The sequence below is a fragment of the Triturus cristatus genome, chromosome 12 (assembly GCF_964204655.1).
Source record: "Triturus cristatus chromosome 12, aTriCri1.1, whole genome shotgun sequence".
Taxonomy (NCBI): Eukaryota; Metazoa; Chordata; class Amphibia; order Caudata; family Salamandridae; genus Triturus; species Triturus cristatus.
Window position 1 is genome coordinate 100383431 of NC_140595.1, and position 20708 is coordinate 100404138.

Consider the following 20708-nt stretch of genomic DNA (forward strand, 5'->3'; position numbering starts at 1 on the left):
TCATTCCTTTAAGGACCGATGAGACTCCACAAATATATTCCGAAGCCCAGCTCAGTGAAAGGCTTTCTTCACAGTTTTCCTTGGATCTCAGGGACGTATAACCTACTTTTCAGCGATGCTGTTAAATTCTTCCAATTTGTGACGCGTGTGTCTACTCCGTGTCATGGTGACGTTAGTGGATGGGTGAAGGAGAATGTTTCAGTAGGTCAGGGTGCTAGAAACAGTTAAACATTTTATGGTGTATTACATACTTAGATGACTTGTTAGTTGGTGGCCTGCCCAACCAGACAGATCTAAGTTGTTGTCCTAGTCGAACAACATCTTCGGCGGAATGGCTCACTGTTCTACGTGTCATAGAGAAGTCCTGTTCAGTTTCTCTGCCACACTCGTTGGCACAAGCTCTTGTCACAGTCATTCCCTGCATCTTCTCCTCCATGATAGGATGGTGCTCACAATTACTGCAGTCAATCCTGAACTTGACAACTGCAAGATCTCAGTAAAATCACAAACAGCAGAAGAAAGAACTTGCACCGTCCTCAGCTTTCAACGGGCGGATCTCTTCACCTGGACATGCAAGCTCCATATCAACCCTCAACCATCACCCAGATGGCGCTGTGCGGTCGCGCACCAGGGAAAAATGGACCAAACTCTTCTTCTGAATATAGGCCAGATACACAGAACTTAACTTCCGAAAACAAGTGGTCCTTCACCAATTGAGGTACAAAGATTACACCAGCACTCACAAAGCTTCAGCTAATAGAAGTTTCTCACTCTACTTGCAAAAGCACGACACATCATGGTCAGGAGAGGACAAAAGAACTTTGTTATAATTCACCCACTTTAATTCACCCTCTTTCACCAGTTGCACTATTGTATTTCCATGTACCTTATTTGGTCTCTCCCTCGATCTCTCTGCCCCCTTACTCTTTCTACCCTTTGGAATGTTCCTACAGTTGAGCCAGAGGCTGCCTTGGAATGTTGACAAGGCAGCCTGACTGGCAGAGTTCGTGAGCTGTGCTTGACAGCGACGTGTTAGAGGTTCCAGAGTGGAGGCCGTAATGAAGGAGCAACTTAACTTCACCTACCTGTGCAAGACGTCTTTGTAGCAAACTTACATTGAGATTCCCCTACAGCTCGTAATCCCCACTTTCTTCATCTAAGGCAACTCCATCTAAGGAATCTGCATTGGGGCATCCATACTCAATACCACGAAATGCCATACTCTCAATTCCATGAAAGACTCGTCAGTACCATCCACATAACTAAGCTATCTGCATCCTCCTCGTCCACCTCTGAAAGTGGCCTCCAGGTGCTAACGACGCAACACAAGTACCATACATTAATACCGAAAGGCATTTTCCTAATGCCACTACAACAATAGAAGAAAATAATTTGGCAGAATACTACATCTGAGACTTCTTTTGCCAGGCACAGCAGAGCAAGAAGCATGAGGAGCCAGAAGAGACATACCATAAGCTATCAAATGGATAAATAAGGAGTTTGGTGCCCTGCACGCTAAACATAAGTGTGGGGAAGGTTTCAGGATAGTTAAGTACAGTCTAAAAGATCACGTCTTAAGGGTTGTGCATTAAGCGGTAACAAGTATTAAAGGATGCTCTTTATTCTCAGTATTCCAAGAGACAGAGTCAATTTCAATGTGAAAGTTACACAGCCTAGATGAGAGCTTAAGTTACTATGTGTACATTTCAGACTAAAGTTACAAGGCCTAAAATATAGAGGGGAGTTTACAAGATGCTAGTCAGAAAGAACAAAATGCATGCTGTAAAGAGAGGGGTTAAAAATCACACAAGAGCTATTGTGATATGCATAATTTATAGGGTGACATTTACACAAAAGGTACAGAGTCGACATGTATGTGGAAAGGCACAGGACTACTGAAGGCTACAGAGTGAAAGTAAAAATGTGACAGTCAGAGTAAGCATTAGAGTGGAAAGTGACATCATGTAAATTACGATAGGAAAGTTCCATAGTGCTTTTAAAGTAAACCTGCCTTAAAGAAAAGGTCCTCGAAAGCCTTTGATGAGTGCCGGCACAGGTGGCTAAAATGCGCCCCAACATGAACACGCAAGCGCCCATTGAAGGGTTTACCATTCTCGCCTGTATGTGTCCCAATATTCTGCACCAAGAGCAATGACCCTTGGCTAATGGGTTAGGCTACTGAAGAAGTTACACTATGCTCTGTCAGCGTCTCCCTTCTGGGTAGACACGAATCTGTGAAACTAAAGTCCTCTGGGACAAACATAGGAAGTGGCCTAACAACCTGCTCTTCAGAACACACTTACAATAACCAGGGCCACTGGAATTATGGAATTGTGCGGCAGCGGAGATTTTCACGCAATTATAGATTTACCACATTTGCCACATAATTAATCATCAGCTGCGTAATCTGCAGATTCTAACAAAAAAACATTTTGTTTCTAGCTCAAACGGTTCAAAAGGTACTAAAAATGCAGCGCCACATGTTGCAGCATAGTGGAGGGCCCTTTGCAAAGCTGAACTGATCACTTTCTGTTGCTTATTGCTATATTTGGTTGTTAAACAGGTACTAATGAGGTACAACCAATGCCCAGATAGTCTTACCAAGCTTAAAAATGGCAAAATGATGAAGTAATACAATTACAAAATGTGCTGCATTATGCCGCATAATCGGCCATTTCTTGCTGCATAATTTACTCAACCCTCCCGCATAATTTGGCCCTCTTCTGCCGCATAATTCCAGTGACCTTTTTCACATCAAGTCGTCACTGACAGTAAGCAAAAATGTGCTCTAGTCTGCTGCAAACGCATTCCTGGGAGATCTATCCACCTCTTCAACAGCGGCCTCAACCCCTCTTTGTATGCGGCTGCACCCCGCTTTCTGTACTAACTTCATCCATGGCCCAAATTGTATGCGTCATAAACGTTCTGAAATAGCTTCAAGGCAAAATATCAGTCGCTGCAGAAAATACCTAAATGAGTAAATAAATATGTAAGAATGTTGCATTCAGGTTCTAGGAAGTCTGATAAGAACTTTAGCTGATGAGGTCATCCTCACAAATCTCGTCTGGGAACACTCATGTAAATACAATCTGATTTTGCAAGCATCAATGTGAACCACCTACACTCGCACAGGAGAAGGAAAACAGCAGCAAAGAGCATCTAGCATAGTTTGATGACGACAATGGTTTGTGGTTAACCCTGGCACAAGCGGTACTAACTCCTGCCAAGGCCTGGTTAAGCCATCTGATGATCACCCATTCTGGCGGAGTTGGGCAGCATGGTCTCTTCTCTGGGCCCACCAGTGGACAGGGCGACCACCGCAGCCAATGCATCCTCCACTTCAATCCTTCCTGGTACTGATCGTCTTAGCATCAGTCTGTCTCCTCATTCACTCGCTTCCTATACCATACTCAGGTGCACCTAAAGAGCAAGGAAACCGAGCAGATGCTAGGATGTCAGTGGCCAAGACATCATTCTAGAGAAGCTCACGCTTAACTGATCAAACTCTTTCTTCACAGAATTCTGCTAAGCTATTGCCCTGTCCTACCCTTCAAAAAGAGGAGAACCTGTAAACCTTCATTCAATCGGATATGTTGCCACCTAAAAAATCCTGCAGTCCTTCACGAATAGTGCAGCTCAAGAGAAGCCTTGTGTTTCATTAGCTGTAGCTTCACAAAGCCACTTTGCTGATGAGTAAGGGCTCTGGGGCAGTGTCCCCTTTCAGGAAGCACCTGGTGGCCTAGAACTACACCGGAATTACCGTGCCTTACCCACCTGAGATACCTCCATGGATCATGCAGGTAACATCTGTGACAAGCGCCTTCTCTGCCTCAGAAAGCACCTTGTAGTGATTTTGTGCGCAGAGATCCGCCTTGCGAGCGGCTCTTCTACAGTTATCAGAGCATTATAATTATTCCTTCAGGGCCTAGGGCTGTGGATCATTAAGTGTTTGTTGCATATGTTCCTTTCAGGTGTCTGCAGATCCTGGGACCTTTGTAAAAAAAAATAAAAGCCTTGAGGCTTAGGAGATATAAGGAGCTCTAAGATAGCTCAGCCTATAGCCAGGCCCTGTGACAGTAGGCACAGGGCCTGCAAAGGCACAGTGTGGCATTGGCCGATATATGACAGATATAGAGGTACTGGATGTCTTTGACTGGCGAACGACAGATACCTACGCATAAGAAGGTAATAACTGCAATGTCATAGGGCGTTCTGCGCCTCCTTCGACTTAAGTTGAGCGTTAAATCCATTTTAACAGCTCAGGCTAGTTTTTTGCCGTTTCCCTGCATCATCAAGGTAACGGGAGCTCTTTGGAACCCAGATACATCGGTGATATCTCCGTCAACCTCCATGTCTCTTCTTTCCTTGTTCAGAGTTTTCTCTCTTCTGTTGTCCTTGGTCTTGAGTTTTTTTATCTGGATGTTGTGGTCATCTCTCCACCTTCCATACATCCTCTGACTTTATAGTCTTCTTTACTTTCCTTGGCTTTTCTTTCTATTGCTGCTCTCTTTTTATCTCTTCACAGGGAATACATTGTCCTGTCCCCCTCTGTCCCACTAAACCTCAACAGCCACCTATCACCTGGATACTTCACAGGTAACTGTCTCCTTCCCTTACACCTATATTTAAATTAACATTTTGCTACCGCTACTTTCTGCTTCATTTTCTTTTCTCTTTCCCTTCATCTCCCTGACATTTACCCCTTCCATATCAATTATCCCTTGTTGACTCTCTTATTTGCCTTCCCATTCTGCCTCCCTTTCCTTTGTCAATTCCAGAGTTTTTTCTGTCCTATCCCTTAACCCCAGACCCTCCTGCAGCTGGCCTGCCTTCCCACACATTTCCCTTTTGACTGGACTGGCCAGAGCTGCTTGGCGTGACGAGTGCCGCAGGACCTTAGTGGTCCACGAAAAACAGGAGTCACGTCTGGCTTTGGAGAAACTGGGAAAAGGTGGTTTATTGGGCCTTTGATGGCAGTGACTGGTTTTAGTAGCGATGCTGGGGAATTATGCAGACAATGAATGGCATATACTTGTTTAATAAAAATGAAAGGCGATGAAGGATTTTGCTTTCAGTGACATTGAGAATACACTATTTGAGTACAAGATGTTTTATAGAAGATGTCATGCTGATATTGGAATTAGACAAATTAATACCGATACATAATAATAGCATTTGATTTTGAGAAATCTCCTGATGGGTCATCCTTTCGGAGGTCGTTGAAAATGTACCAGGGTGGTAATCATTTAACAATTGAGGTGCCATATAAATATCTTGTACTACCCACCAACAGAAACTGCTGAACAGCCACACGCCAAACCAAGAACACAGAAGAATGGAATAAACGAAGTAGTTTTTGAGGAAATTGTATAACAAAAACTTATCAGCTGGGTTTAAATTTACAGCTATACTGATCGTGAAGTTTGCAAACTTCACCAACTTTTGGAGGGCAACTATATTTCAAATTTAGAAAGAATATGACCGGTTTCGTTGAGAGTTTCGATGATCGTGAACATTAAAATCTAAAATAGGAGTGACTGTGCAGATTGATACAACGAGTCCAGCTGATATTACAGTTAATTAACCCCATGTTGCAGAACAAGCACATGAGGGGGGCAAGACTGAAGGTGGGGCAGACCCAGATGCCATGTGCTATCACCTTGACCCAGATGCCATGTGATATCACCTTGGAGAGGTAGCATATCCTCTTTAAAATTAAAAGAAATTACCTTCTCTTTGTGGACTGCAATATTTGAACACCACACAGCAGATTAAGGCCGATACAATTATAAAGCACGGAGAGTTACACAAAAAACATAAAGGTAATTATTAGCTAAAATGATAATTATCATAATCAGTACACCGAAAAAAAAAAGAGGAGCGTTAGGAACAAAATGAGGCCAAGCGGACAAGCCATGGACCACGAGCCTGGGTACGGGGTGCAATATGCGGCTTTTGGATCAAAGCCACACACACCAAACATCACTGGGTCACAACATTAAGGCACTTTTAACTGATAACTTTTAAGGCAATTCAAGTCTATGGGCCAGATGTACGATCCGTTTTAGCATATGTAAACGGGTTTGTGAACCCGTTTGCGCATGTAAAAACATCACGGGCCATGTACAAGCCTATTTAGCAAGTCGCAATTTTTTTGCGACTCGCTAAATAGGTTTTGTGACTCGCTATTTGGAAGGGGCGATCCCTTCGAAATAGCGAGTCTCAAAACCATGTACTAATATTTTGCGACCCCAATGGCGGTCGCAAAACAATCGCAATTACCACCTACTTCAAGTAGGTGGTAATGCATTCGCAAATGGGAAGGGGTCCCCAGGGGACCCCTTCCCCTTTGCAAATGCATGCAAAAATATATTTTAAGGGCAGGCTGTGGTCCCAGGGACCACTGCCTGCCCTTAAAAAATGAAACGAAAAGCTTTTTTTTTTTTTTTTTTTTTTTTTTTTTTTTTTTAATGCATCCCATTTTCCTTTAAGGAAAACGGGATGCATTTTTTTTTTTAAACTGCTTTATTTCAAAGCAGTCCCAGACATGGTGGTCTGGTGAGCCTAGCAGGCCACCATCTCAGGGAGAGCCTGTCATTCCCAATGGGATCGCAAATTGCGAGAGGCTCTTTATTATTAATGAGCCTCGCAATTTGCGACCCTTTTGGGAATCGCAAACAGTGTTAAACACACTGTTGTACATTTTATTTTGCACCTCGCAATTTGCGACTTGCAATTAGTGGCAAATTACGAGGCGCAAAATAAAATGGTCGTACTCTGACCCTGTATCTCTACAGATACCAGTTTAATGCATATCAATGAAAAATACATCAATTATGGGTGATGGCAGATGAACATGGATCTCAGCAGAAAATCTCAAAAGACTGGAAATATGGAAGTCAAGACAGCAAGTTAACCTTAACTTCAACCTTTCGCATCCCATAATCTACAAGCACATAGAATTCCACGTTACGTCATGTACAATGACAGTACAATGATGCGACTAATCTTGAACAATGCAAACACAACAAGGTGAGGGACGGGGTGCTGAAACGTTTCAACCACTCACCCCCTTGGCCACTTAACAATGGACAGAATCAGGTGTGTGTAAAGGTGAGATAGCAGCATACAATACCCAAAAAAAACAATTGTAAAATGTTACATAACCTAAAATGACATGTCACCAACAAGCCATCTTGTTGACATGACACACGTGGAAAGGATAACACTATGTACCCGGAACAAAAATGCAGTTGCGAAATTACCTTCATATTTTACTCCAGGCATAAAATTGAATTCAGACCTCAGCTTACGGGAAGAGATCAATGATGTTGTTGCTGTTTGTTTTTGTTTTTTTTAAATATGAAACAATTTATGCCCATCATTTTGTCTTTTATCTCAGAGTGTAGGTTGAGCGAATTCGGCTGGTATAAGATCGTGGCTAAATTATGGAAAATCTTTTTATTTGTGATTATACACATTTTGTAATTTCGAACAGGATACAGGGGGTGTTGTTAGCAGCTCCTGTCCTCTTTACCCTAGTGCTTTTTTGGGGCCAAGGAGGGTCGGGCAGACAAAAGCTGTCCAAGTAGCCTGTTTTCAGTTGTGAACAGGGCACCGTGGTAGCAGCCTTTTGCCATGCGTGCAGTAAATATGAAACACAGAGGTAGCTGGTACCTGTATCAGTCCTTTGAACAATATGGGGACACAGAGGGCAAAACATCTTGCATGCCTTTGTGAAAGACAGGGGAACGTGCAAGCCATTTGTCTACAAGGCCTTGACACCACCCTAAAAGAATGGAAAACAGAAAAATAATGAAAAAAAGACTAAACTTTTCTCTCGGACTTTCACCCTCACAGAAATGGCAGTAAAAGTTTAAAATTAGTTTCAGGGGTAGAACGTTTGCAAACACATTTTTTAAACTTATTTTTAATGCAGAAATGTCCTTTGGGCTAAACAGGGTGTTGAAGGAAGCAACACCAACCCTACCAGACTTTGGCCAAGGGCTGAGGAGTGAAATATATAAAGGACATACCAATTCCACAATCTCTGTTGTGTGGTATATGGGCAGAAACAATCTTGGTAAAGGCAAAGAGACGCTTGCAAGCCTGAAACAGCTAGAAGCAGACACTGGCTAAAACAAAAAGCAATACCTTGGTTTGGGACCCGCCGTTTAAAAAAAGAAATATTTCCTTATTGGCATTTTAAGAAACATTATATATGGCGGCACTGAATACATTCGTTAGGTGAAGTATTACAGGTGAGATGCGTATCACTTGTCCGCTGAAGGAAGTGTGTTACATACAGTGTACATAGTTCACACACTGCATCGCAACATGTGTGCATGCATGCCTTTACAACAATTATTGTGCGACTGATACAAGCCGTAATGCAGTGCAACAACTGTGAAACGGAAAGGGTGTGGCCAATCGATCAGGGCAATTAATCTATCCCACTATCACCACTCGCGTGTTGGGTAGAAGATCGGACGGGGGAGCGCAATCCATGGTGTAGATGAGGCAGGTTTAGGATTAGTGCCCCCCTGGAGCTACAATGCGGCTAGCGCTGCGCGAGCATTCAGGAGGAGGCTCGCTTTTGCCAAGCCTCCATCACTTATCTCTCGAAGGCGGACGACCTGCTTCTGCAACATGCATTGACGTTTGTTTCGCCGTAATGCCAGCAAACAGGTCAGAAAGCCATAATTTAATGGGTGGGGGCAACAGATTTCCAGCACATTGATAATTGCCCTTAGCCAAGATCAGAGCCAAGTCAAGGAATATGTTGGGACCCTTATGCACTGCTGAGTGCAAAGTTATCCCCAAGAGGTAATGGAGACCATCTATGTGTAGTGTAGAGCCTACAGCTTCAGAGAGTACTTGTGGAACCATGGCCCAGTAATGGGCCAGCTGGTGGCATGACCATACCATGTGGATAAAGTCAGCCGCATCAGACTGACAGCGTAGGCAGGAGTCCAAGGCTCCCTGATATATGCACGCCAATCTATTGGGTGTGAGATACGCATGATGAAGGTAATTGAATTGGGTGTACTTAAGTCTGGCATTCATGGATACACATTCCCGGATCCCTAAGCATTGTGTCTATTGCTTGTCGGTAAGTTGAGTGGATAATGCCTCATCCGAATAGACCCGAAGGTCAACTATAGACCGGCCCCCATCTGCCCGTAGGGCAGTATGCAGTAACGTAAAAGAGCGACAACCAGTCTCATGTGTGAGCATGACCTGGAGGGGTCTAGATGTATCTGGTTTGTCATGCGTTCTATGCCATACCTTGTGTAAATGGAGGGTTTGCGCAGCATAGAGGAGAAAAGACCCCGGTGGGACACCATAGTCGTCAACCAAATTCTCGAACGTGCAAAGGATTTTGTCTGAGAAGAGGTTCCCGCCATGTCATAAGGCCAGAATGGATCCAGGCTATGGCCTCTGATCTGGAGCCCAAGGAAATGCAATCTGGCATTGCCCATAGTGATAATTCAGGGCAATATGGGGGGTGGGGTTTCCTTATCACTATATATGTATTTCACACACTATATTCCCAGACCCTTTAGGGATCATTCTCTCTGACCCCACTAACCACTCCAGCATCATAGATGGTTCCATCCCTGATAACTGTAATCGGATTCCTATGAGAGTCAGAACAGAGAAGCAACGCAAGGAGTCTACCAGCTTGATCACCTTCTATATGCTTCTAGGCTAAATGTTCCCTGCAGCCTAGGGCACCCTGCTTCTACAGAGTATTTCTATGTGCTAATCTGGCCTGTGGTGGATTGGTCTGTGGGAGTTTATAATTCATAACGACGTGTGTCCACTTCCAGTGTGCTAAGATACAGGAGTGTTGGTAGCCCATCTTTGTAGGTGGTGTGTGAGGGTAATCAATTGTGCCCCACTCAACGGGACTGGAGCGGTCATAAATCAGGTCCAGGTACACTTGAAGTCTTCTCCCCACTAACTAGGCACTAATGTATTACACAGTAGTGCTGGAGTCAAGGAGTGTAGGAAGGGAGCCGGATTAGTGCTGGGTGTATACAGTGATATGAGCGATACAGGGAGACCATCCAATAAATCCTCCAGTACGACATACCACCCATCCGAGTCAACTTTAGTGTGTTACACCTCTAGGGGTACTGCTAGTGCCACCCAAATTAAGACCCTCCTAGCATATCGGGAGTATGTGGTCTCTATGAGTGTGCCCAAACTACGCTTGTGCATGGCCTCCAGGTCTGAAGCGAGCAGGTGCGTCCCTTGAAGAACTGCTATCTGTACCTTCCGCCTGCAAAGGTATTGAGAGACATGACATCACTTTGTGTAACCTGTTGGTCCCCTCACATTCCATGTCAGTAGCAATAGCGAGGACTTAGTAGCTGCTACGTCAATAGCCATTGCAACTGGAGTGTGGAATCCACCTCAAGGTCCTAGTTCCACTCCATATCCCCCTCCCCCGTCCCCTATTGCACACAGCATATCACATGGTCTACAAAAAGGAAAGAAATATCCATACAGGAAAAAATAGATAGTAAATATGAGAACCCTCCAACTCCCATTCTCAAGCCAGTTTACCAACGGGTGACCGGCCATAGGCACTTTCATTAACAGTATATACCAGCGGTATTTCGTAAGTGGGGGTGGTCATTCGACAAAAGCAGGCCGTCTGTGTAGACCTGATCGCATCCCTTAACCATCGCATCAACAGTAATGCCACACATCCAGACATTGGTCATCACATGTGTAATACATAAGTAACTACAGTTCTACCACAGCTGGGGGCCGAGGCCTATAACAGTTCCTCAGCCATCGGCGGTCTAACAAGTGGGCCACCACCTAGTAATTTTAGCAACTTGTGAGCTAGTCAATTCTGGGGAGTCATCAAGTCGGATCTCTGCCTCTGATCCCGTGGGGGAGGGGGCTGCTATGCACCTGCCCATGTCCACCACTGCTTGTGCTTATTCTTTGGCCACGGTTTCTTTGGTTGGGCCATGTGTGCAACGCTTGCTACGGGGCTTACACTGCCTTTGTGTTTTCCCTTCAGGAGGAGAATCCTTTTTTAAACCAAGAAGGGGTTATGATGCCTCTTTGTTCCAGCCAAGATCAGGTGTTGTATGGTGACGAGCAAAAGGAAGTGTTGCCCTTGTGTAAAATCTGAAGCATGGCAGGGAACTGCAAAGCATATTTGATGCCGTCACGGTGGCATTACTTGAGTGTCGTAAAGGATGGCCTATGGCGTGAACTTCCAAAGTTTAATCAGGGTAAATATGCACTTGTGCGTTCTCAACAGACCAGGGGCCGCTGGCCCTCGTCACCTGCAGAATGGGATTTCGGTCTCTGTAATTGAAGAGGCGAGCAACCACTGGCCATAGTGGGGCCCCGTGTGGAAAGGCCTCCCAGGTACCCTGTGGGCTTGTTCAACAGAGAAGAGGAAGACTTTTACCTTGCGAGATCATACTCAAAAAACAGTCCTCCAGATACAGTTCCATATATGGGCCCTCTGCCTGTTCCGGAAGGCCCACGCTCCTCACATTATTCAGTTTTGATCTGCCCTCCTGATCATCCACCATCCCTCAGACAGTTTATTTCCTCCTGCATGCCTGAGGCGCTTGTCAGTCCGCCACCGTAGGAATCAGGGCAGCCAGTGACGAATCTGCATTTTCTACTCTGTCTTTCAATTTCTTATGGTCTTCAATAAGGAGGCCAATATCTATGCAAAATGTGTCTAGTATAGGCTCAAAGGTGGATTTAATGTCTACCACAGCTGCCATCAGTTCAGCAAATCAGCGAGAATGATCAGATAGTGTGGTCGCTATAGACGAACCCGCTGCATCAGTTGTATTCATATTCTCCTCACCCCCGCAGGTGCCCATCACATCCGCCTGGATTTTATCAGCTTTCAGACACACCATTGTGTTTGTGGTGTGTGGTCAGAGTTTTGAACCCCTCAGTGCAGTAGAGCGTGTAAATTATAACAGAATTCCAGGTTGTGTCGGGATCTGCACAGTAATAGTGTCAAAAGCAGCTACTTTTATTAAAGGAAGGGGGGAGGGAGTCCTTGTAGGTGGCCCAGGGGTGAGTTCTCTGCCTCTACCACCCGATGGGCGAGGCAGATTCACACCGGAAATGGAGTGTCCTCGATGCAGATGGTAAGTATATATGCACGTTTTCAAGAGAATGTGGGGCACCGCGGTAAGTCACCTCAAAATTTCCCAAGAGACGCCCACTACACCAGTAATGCGTCACTCAGTTCCCAAGGAAAGGACGTCTGAGTCACTGAACTACACAAACTCCATGTGTTTAAGGGGCGATTCCAGTGTTTAAAGCCCCACGTGGCCTGAGCTCCTTAATGCAGTGCTAAATGTGGGGTTCTAGTAGTCCTCTCGCACCCAAGGGCCAGCCCGTTCAGTGTTGAGGGGCACATAAATATAGGGCAGATGCTGCCAGGGACCTCAGTCCAGTCTGCAGCTTGGTTACCGCCACAGCAGCAGGGCGTGTCCAACCTGGGCTGCAGGTAGCGTCACTGCCGCCGCCGTCTCAGATGATGAAAAACATTATGCCCACTGGGGGGAGGAATCCATGCAGTCTATTTATGCAAAGTGCCTCAGTGCTAATGATAATCCTCAATAATGGGAGGGTGAGGGGAGGGACGATGACAGGTGTGTGCGGGTGAGCCTCAGCCCGCAATTTGGGGGCCCGCTGCCCGATCGCCAACATCAGGCTCACCATAGAGGCATGTGTGATCACTCTCGGCGGCCCTAGTAGTAGCACACCCCCTTTGATCCTCAGTCTGCAAGTCGCCTCTGTCTCGGGGGTGGGCAAGCCCAGTAGCCGCCGCGTCCCAGGGGCCCTGCAGTGGGCCACGGCAGCCGTTTTTTTACCTTTGGGTGCCGGTCGTCCTATTCTAACAGAGGGCTCGCAGGGGGCACACATAGCCCGGCGAGTGTGCAATTCCCAACGCCAAAGGCTTCCAGCAGGAACCATCGCTGTAGGCCCCACATCTCTGTCTGCAGCGGCACCAGGAAATCACATCTCATTGGTGAAGCGATGCAGTGGATGGTGCCCCCAAGTTGTACAATGCACCCGGATGGCTTTGCTTGTGCAAGTGTGGTGAGATTGAAAGGGAAAATGCAGGATTTTTAACAAGCCAGGCGTGGAGCTTTCTTCTATGCTTCCATTGTGGCCACCATCTTGGACACTCCTCCCTTGGGACCCGCCTTTATAACTTTTTAATACTTTTACTATTTTGCTCCAAATCTCGCAAGATTGATGTTTGACTCTTGGGCTGTGACTTTTCCCAAAACTCAGGGTAAACTGGATATGGGAGGGCAAAGCTATCAAAGATGCAAAAGTAGGTATTTTTTGAAAAGTTTTGTGTCAACTAGTTATAGAGAAGAGTAAATTCCATCTCTCTAATATTACATTTGACCCCTGTCTGTGGCCTGAAAATGTCTGACCAGTGAGATCCAGTTCAACCTATTTGGCCTGCAAGATCTGCATACTGAAGATTAGTTCTACAGTCTAAGATGAGATATGAGCAAATGTTAATTTTCCATAAAACCCCTGTGTTGGAAAACGAGGCAGCATCTGTGAGGCCTGCACAAATAGCATGACTACATTTGTCCTTCACTGGGAACCAAACACCCAATTGTAGCGCTTGACTCTCAGAGGGTAGCGTTGCAGAGCAGTCTGAGGCTTACTCAAGGGAGGTGGTGTGGGCTAGTAATCGCCAGTTGCAGGTGCACAAAAATAACACTCAATAATTGATTGTCCAGTCTGTACTTTGCTTTATAAATGTAAGAGTACATTTATTAAACACACACACTACTCAATACTATGCACCAATTTACAAATATACATAAGCTGTTGGAATTACTTTGTGATATTGCATTACATCTCCACTCCTCCCACGGGGGGGGGGGGGTCTAGTACCACCACTCCCATGTATGCACATCAACTTGCCCCCAATGCAGATAGTTGAACATAACCTGGAGCGAGGGCCCTGCGCACTGGCACCCTCCCATTACCTCAACAAGCATTAAAAAGGGGTAAACCTGCCTTGGTGACACATGACCATGACTGAACATCTCCTACTGACCATAAAGTATGCACCTCTATATCTTAAGGGCTAGCAGTCTGGGGTCTTCACCCAAGCGCAGCAGCAAGAATCCATGTTTACGCACACAGGTTAGAATGACAGTACTCATCACCTTAGTTGATGATTTGAATGCATTGCAATTACAGCCCCTAAAGGCATCACAGATGAAATCACAGGATTACGCCTATACAGCCAGACACCCTAGCAGGACTGTCTGGCAACATAACCCCACTTGGCTTATGACATCACTTTACACCAGCACATCACATTAAACACATGACCTTCCGTCCCTCTAAAAGAAATAACCATAAGTAAATGCATTTCGGTGCAATTACACCACTTCACCTCCAGGGGATGCCCTTCTCCAGACATCCCCAACTCAGCCCTTCCCTCCATGATACACTTCGTAGTACACCCTCAGCTGTATAACATAAGTTCCAGCCCAGAAGGTGTTAAGTGCTGGCTGAGCCCTTGAGGGGTTATTCCTTCAGATGCCCCATGAAACTTATGGTTGGACTGTTCTCCTTTATGCTGGGGAAGGCTGCGGTGCTCCTGCAGCCCCCCTGCACCTCTTTTCATACATGAGGGTGACCCCCTCCTCTGGGGGCCACCAGGCACCAAAAGGAATATGCTACTTACCAGTATGCATCTGTTCTTGGCATGTAGAGCTGCAGATCTATACACTGTGCATAGATCGCCATCTGGTGTTGGGCCCGGATGTTTGCAGTTTGTTTTTCTTCTTGGACAGTCTTTGGAAGTCACGAGTTCGGTGACTCCTCCTTCGGTCCGTACTGCGCATGGGCTTCGGCTCCATCCTCAGATTGTTTTTCGCCAGCAGGGAAAAGATGGAGCGTAGTGATAATAGTAAGAAACCCATGTGTGTTGTATCTAAATAAGATAGACTGGAACGGATACAGGTAGCCGGGGAAGCGGGTGGGCGTGTATAGATCTGCAGCTCTACATGCCAAGAACAGATGCATACTGGTAAGTAGCATATTCCGTTCGAGGCATATGAGCTGCAGATTATACACTGTGCATAGATTATATAGCAGTACCCAACCCTAGCGGCGACCACCGGTATCCGTTGCGGTGGTTTGAAACAGTGTCTTTAGTACAGCCTGGCCCACACTAGCTTGTTGTTTGGAGTGCACGTCTACACAGTAATGTTTTGTGAAGGTGTGCGGTGTTGACCATGTGGCCATCTAAGGGTATGTTCCCTAGAAAAGCCATAGAAGCCCCTATCTTTCTTGAAGAGTGGGCTTTAGGTGGAACAGATAATGTTCTTTTTGCTTTGTGATAGCAAATTTGTATACACTTTACAATCCACCTAGCTATCCCTGATTTTGAGATGGGGTTGCCTTTATGCGGTGGAGAGAAGGAGACAAACAACTGTTTAGTCTTTCTGAAAGGTTGCGTTCTTTGTATGTAGTACAGTAAAGCCCTTTTAACATCAAGTGTATGTAGAGCCCTTTCCGCAACAGATTGGGGTTGCGAGAAAAAAAACGGTAATTCCACCGATTGATTAAGATGGAAGGGGGAATGACCTTGGGCAGAAATTTTGGATTTGTGCGAAGTATCACCTTACTGTGATGTATCTGTAAAAAGGGTTCTTGTATAGTGAACGCTTGTATCTCACTAACCCTTCTAAGGGAAGTGATAGCTACGAGGAAAGCTGTTTTCCAAGTAAGGAACTGTAGCTCACATTTATGCATTGGTTCGAAAGGCGGACCCATTAGCCTTGTAAGAACTACGTTTAGATTCCACACAGGTGAGGGTGGTGCCCTGGGTGGAATTACTCTTTTAAGGCCTCCCATGAAGGCTTTAATAGCAGGTACTCTGAAAAGTGATAAATGCTGTCTGTTTTGCAGGTAAGCAGCAATTGCTGCTAGGTGTAGACGGATGGATGAGTACGCCAGCTTACACCTTTGAAGATGGAGCAGATAGCATATGATGTGCTGTATGGATACATCTAAAGGGTTGATTGTATTGTTACGGCAGTAAACAACAAATCTCTTCCACTTTGCGGCATAGCATGCTCGAGTGGTAGGACGTCTGGCTTCCCTGATAATGTTCATGCAGTCAGGGGGAAGATTAAGATATCCAAATTCTAAGATTTCAGGAGCCAGATCGCAAGGTTGAGCTGAGCTGGGTCGGGTGCCTGATTTCTGCATGGTTCTGGGTTAGGAGGCATGGGGACAGGTGCAGTTTTTGATGTGGCACCACCGAGAGCTGTAGTAGTGTGGTGTACCACGGCTGCCTGGCCCATGTTGGGGCTACCAGAATGAGTGTGAGGGAGTGCTGTTGTAGCTTCCTTACCACTAATGGAATTAGCGGGAGAGGTGGAAAGGCATATGCAAATTTGCCTGACCAGTTCATCCATATCGCATTGCCTTTGGACAATGGGTGTGGGTATCTGGCGGCGAAGCTTGGGCATTTATTGTTTTCGTGGGTGGCGAAGAGGTCTATCTGAGGATGCCCCCACTTGTGAAAGAATGGGTGAAGAACTTGTGGATGCAGTTCCCATTCGTGCATTTGCTGCGTTTGTCTGCTGAGCAGATCTGCCATGGTGTTTTGTATACCTGGGACGTGCTGTGCCAGGAGAAAGATTTTTTGTGGGATTGCCCATCTCCATATGCTCTGTGCTAAGCGAGAGAGCTGGGGAGAGTGTCCCCCCCCTGTTTTTGAATATAATACATTGCAGTCATATTGTCTGTGCGAATGAGGACTGCCTTGGCTGAGATTTGTTTCTGAAACAATTTCAGGGATCGAAAGATCGCCAATAACTCCAGATGATTGATGTGGAGTAACCTCTGTTGTGGCGTCCATACACCTTGCACTGTGAGATGTAATAGGTGCGCTCCCCAGCCGGAGAGCGATCCGTCCGTTGTTAGAATCACCTGAGGAACCGGGTCCAGGAACGGTCGCCCTTTGGAAAGGTTTGTGGTGTTCCACCACTGCAAAGAGCGATGGGTGCGACCGTCCACCAACACCAGATCCGTCAGCTGTCCCTGGGCCTGGTTCCACTGGCGTGCTAGGCACTCTTGGAGTGGACGCATGTGCAGTCTTGCATGAGGCACTATGAAGATGCAAGATGCCATCATCCCTATTAGTTTCATGAACACTCTTGCTGGGAGAGAGTGCTGAAGAAGGAATCTTTGGCGCAAGACTTGTATGCTTGTGATTCTGGCTGAGTTGGGATAGGCTATGGCTCTTGAGGTGTCTATAGTGGCACGGAGGTATTGTTTTGTGTGAGACGGTATCAAGTGGGACTTTTGGTGGTTCACCGTGAAGCCTAGCTGGTGGAGTAGTTGAATGGTAGTGTTTGTATGCTGCACACACTGGTGGTAGGACGCGGCTTTTATGAGCCAGTCCAGATAGGAGAAGACGTGAATGTTCTGTCTTCTGAGGTGTGCCGCCACTACTGCCAGGCATTTGGTAAACACCCGTGGTGCGGTTGTGACCCCGAAGGAGAGAACCTTGAACTGATAAAGTTGGCCGTCCACCACAAATCGGAGGTACTTTCTGTGAGCAGGGTGTATTGGAATATGAAAGTATGCGTCTTTCAAGTCCAGTGTAGTGAGAAAGTCGCCCTGACAGAGGAGTGGGAGAACTTGTTGGAGAGTTACCATGTGGAAATGGTCTGAATGGATACATGCATTTAGAGGCCGGAGGTCTAGAATGGGCCGTAGGGTCTCGTCCTTCTTTGGTATTAGAAAGTACAGAGAGTAGACCCCTAAATTTTGCTGATTAACGGGGACTTGCTCTATAGCTTGTTTTTGTAGGAGGGAGAGTACCTCTTGTTTCAGAAGTGTGGTATGTTCCTGTGACATCGCACGGTGTCTGGGTGGAATGTTTGGGGGGGTAGAAGTTAGTTTGAGACAGTACCCTGACCGAATAATTTGGGTCACCCATTTGTCTGATGTTATGGTCTCCCAGGTTTGAAGGAAATCTTGTAGTCTGCCCCCGACCGGAGTGGAATGGTCTGGGGGGAGCGGGGGAAAGTCATTGTGTGGGAGGTGTGGCAAAACGGGCGGTGTTGGTTTTGCCCCTGCCTTTATTATTGTTTCCTCGATATCCACCTCTTTGATAGCCCTTTGTGAAGGTATTTTGAGGAGGGGACTTATAGGATGTGGAGGCGTTATCAGAAGAATAGCCTCTGCCAGAGCCTCGAAAGGAGGAACGGCGAAAGGAGCGTCTAGGGGTGTGTGATTACTTCGCCGTATCTGTATCCTTCTTCATTTTTTCCAAGGCTTCGTCTACTTTTGGGCCAAATAAGTGCTGTTGGTCAAAAGGGTGGTTTAGTATAGACGCTTGGACCTCTGGTTTAAAGACTGAGATCCTGAGCCAGGCGTGGCGGCGAAGCAGAACACTGGTGTTTATAGCCCTGGAAGCTGTGTCTGCTGCGTCAAGGGCACATTTAATAGAGGTGTTGGTAATAATCTTTCCCTCTTGTATTAGTTCATTAGCCTTATTTTTATATTTCTCTGGGAGGTGTTGCATAAGAGTCTCCAGCTCATCATAGTGTGCTCTGTCGTAATGCGCCAGCAACGCTTGCGTGTTGGCGATGCGCCACATATTGGCAGCTTGCGAGGCAGTGCGTTTGCCTGACGCGTCGAGGACCTTGGACTCCTTATCGGGTGGCGGAGCTTCACCTGATGACTGAGAATTAGAGCGCTTCCTAGCTATGGATACCACTGAGTCTAGGGGCGCAGGTCCTTTAATATAGGCAGGATCTGTGGGGGCTGCCTTGTATTTCTTCTCTATTCTGGGGTTTAAGACCCTAGCTCTGACGGGGTCTTTGAAAACCTCTGTCGCATGTTTGGTCACCCCCTTAAGCATGGGTAATATAGCGGTAGATTTATCTGCTATGTCAAACGTGTCAAGTAGGAAGTCTTCCTCAACTGGATCACTGTGTAACTCCACCCCATGATAATGTGCCGCCCGTTGTAAGAGGTGGTGGAACCGCAGGGAGTCCTCTGGTGGAGATGGCCTGGATGGATAAAGATCATCCTGAGGCACATCTGGGACATCTGGATTGTGATAATCCTCCCATGGGTCAGGTGTTCCCGGAGGAGTGGGGTCCTGCGGGGCATCTGTTGGATAATAGAATGGATCCCCTTGGTCATCAGGGTCTGGAGACGGGGTTGGAGAGCGATGAGGCAAGGGCGGAGAAGGTGGGGGCGGAGATGGAGGGAGTGGAGGAGGTGGAGGAGGTGGAGGTGGTGGGGAGGGTACTCTGAATGGGGATGTGGCAGAGTCCTTCCGTTTTGGTGGTGGAGGAGGAGCTGGCTTGTCTAAATGTCTTTTCTTGGAAGACAAAGTCAAATGTCCAGTCTTTGGATCCTTGGTTAAAGTCTTTTGAAGAGGATCTGGCGTGAAAAGCTCCTCCGGCACCGATTCCTCTACCGGTGCCGATGTTTTCGGAGCAGAGGGCTTCGTTGGTTTATCCGCGCCATGCTTTCTCGGGGCCTCCGATTTTTTGTTCGGCGCCGAGGCAGGCTTCGACACGGAAGCGTCGGTGCCGAGAGACTTATGTTTAGTCGGCACCGAGAGGCCAGGTTTCGACACCGATGGCTTCGGAACGGCGCTGGTTTTCTTCGGCGCCGAAGGGTGTTTTTCGGCGCCCCTAGGAGGCTGGCTCGAGCCCGAGCCGCCAGGCGACTTGTGATGCTTTTTCACCGGGCCCGAAGGTGGGGTGATGGAAGCGGTATGCTTGGTTTTCCCTAGGCACGGGGGCGAAGGGGTAACCGGAGTCTCTTTCGGTATGGGCGCGGGAGCGGGAGGGGGTAGAGTACTCACGACCCTCTGCGCCGGTATGATCTCCTCCACGTCGGAGTCGTCCGCTTCGGAAGCGCTGACAACGTCGCCCTCCTGTTCGGTGTGCTGCTGTCCCGAAGCCCCTGTGTCTTCTCCGAAGATGTCAGGTGGAGCCGAGGTCGATGAGTGCGCCATGGTGCGTCGAGCTCGTCGATCCCGAATGGTCTTTTTCTATCGAAAAGACTTGCAGGCGGGGCAGTCTCGGGCCTCGTGTTCGGGAGAGAGGCAGAGGTTGCACACCAGATGGAGATCGGTGTGGGGACATTTAGACCCACATTTTGGGCACTTCTTGAAGGGAGTCCTTTCCATCGGCCGAGACCGGAGTCGAGGTAGGCCCGAAGGCCGCTGCTGATGCCTGGAATCGAGGAAGTACCGAAAAGAGAGATGAAGAAGCCGATTTTCTTCTGAAGAGTTTCGATGGACGAGGATTTTTCGTCGAAGGTCGAACTGGAAAGGTTCGAAGCCGGAGCACGAAGTATAACATCCGAACCCGATGGCGGAAAAAAACAATCTGAGGATGGAGCTGAAGCCCATGCGCAGTACGGACGGAAGGAGCCACGAGGGTGCCTTCTGCAGGGAACGGTCTTCACTGGCTCCCTGCGCCAGCCTTTCTCCTGGCTCTCCTTCTGGGCCTCTCTTCTCCCTGCGGAGAGGCCCCTGCTTCTGCGCACCGGTCCTGGACTCTGCTTCTGGTGCTTATAGGGTCCTGGGGGCAGTCAGGGGGTCTCTCCTTCCAACTCTTCATTGCGCCAGGCTCCAGCACCTTCAGCCTCAGCAGACCACACCCCAGAGA

At 47.1% G+C, this 20708-nt stretch overlaps 1 protein-coding gene across 1 annotated transcript in view; it reads right to left on the bottom strand.

Moving 5' to 3' along the window:
• The window catches only part of TARS2 (threonyl-tRNA synthetase 2, mitochondrial), a 171321-nt gene that overhangs the window by 102965 nt on the left and 47648 nt on the right, over positions 1-20708 (bottom strand). The gene's annotated exons all lie outside the window — the stretch shown is intronic.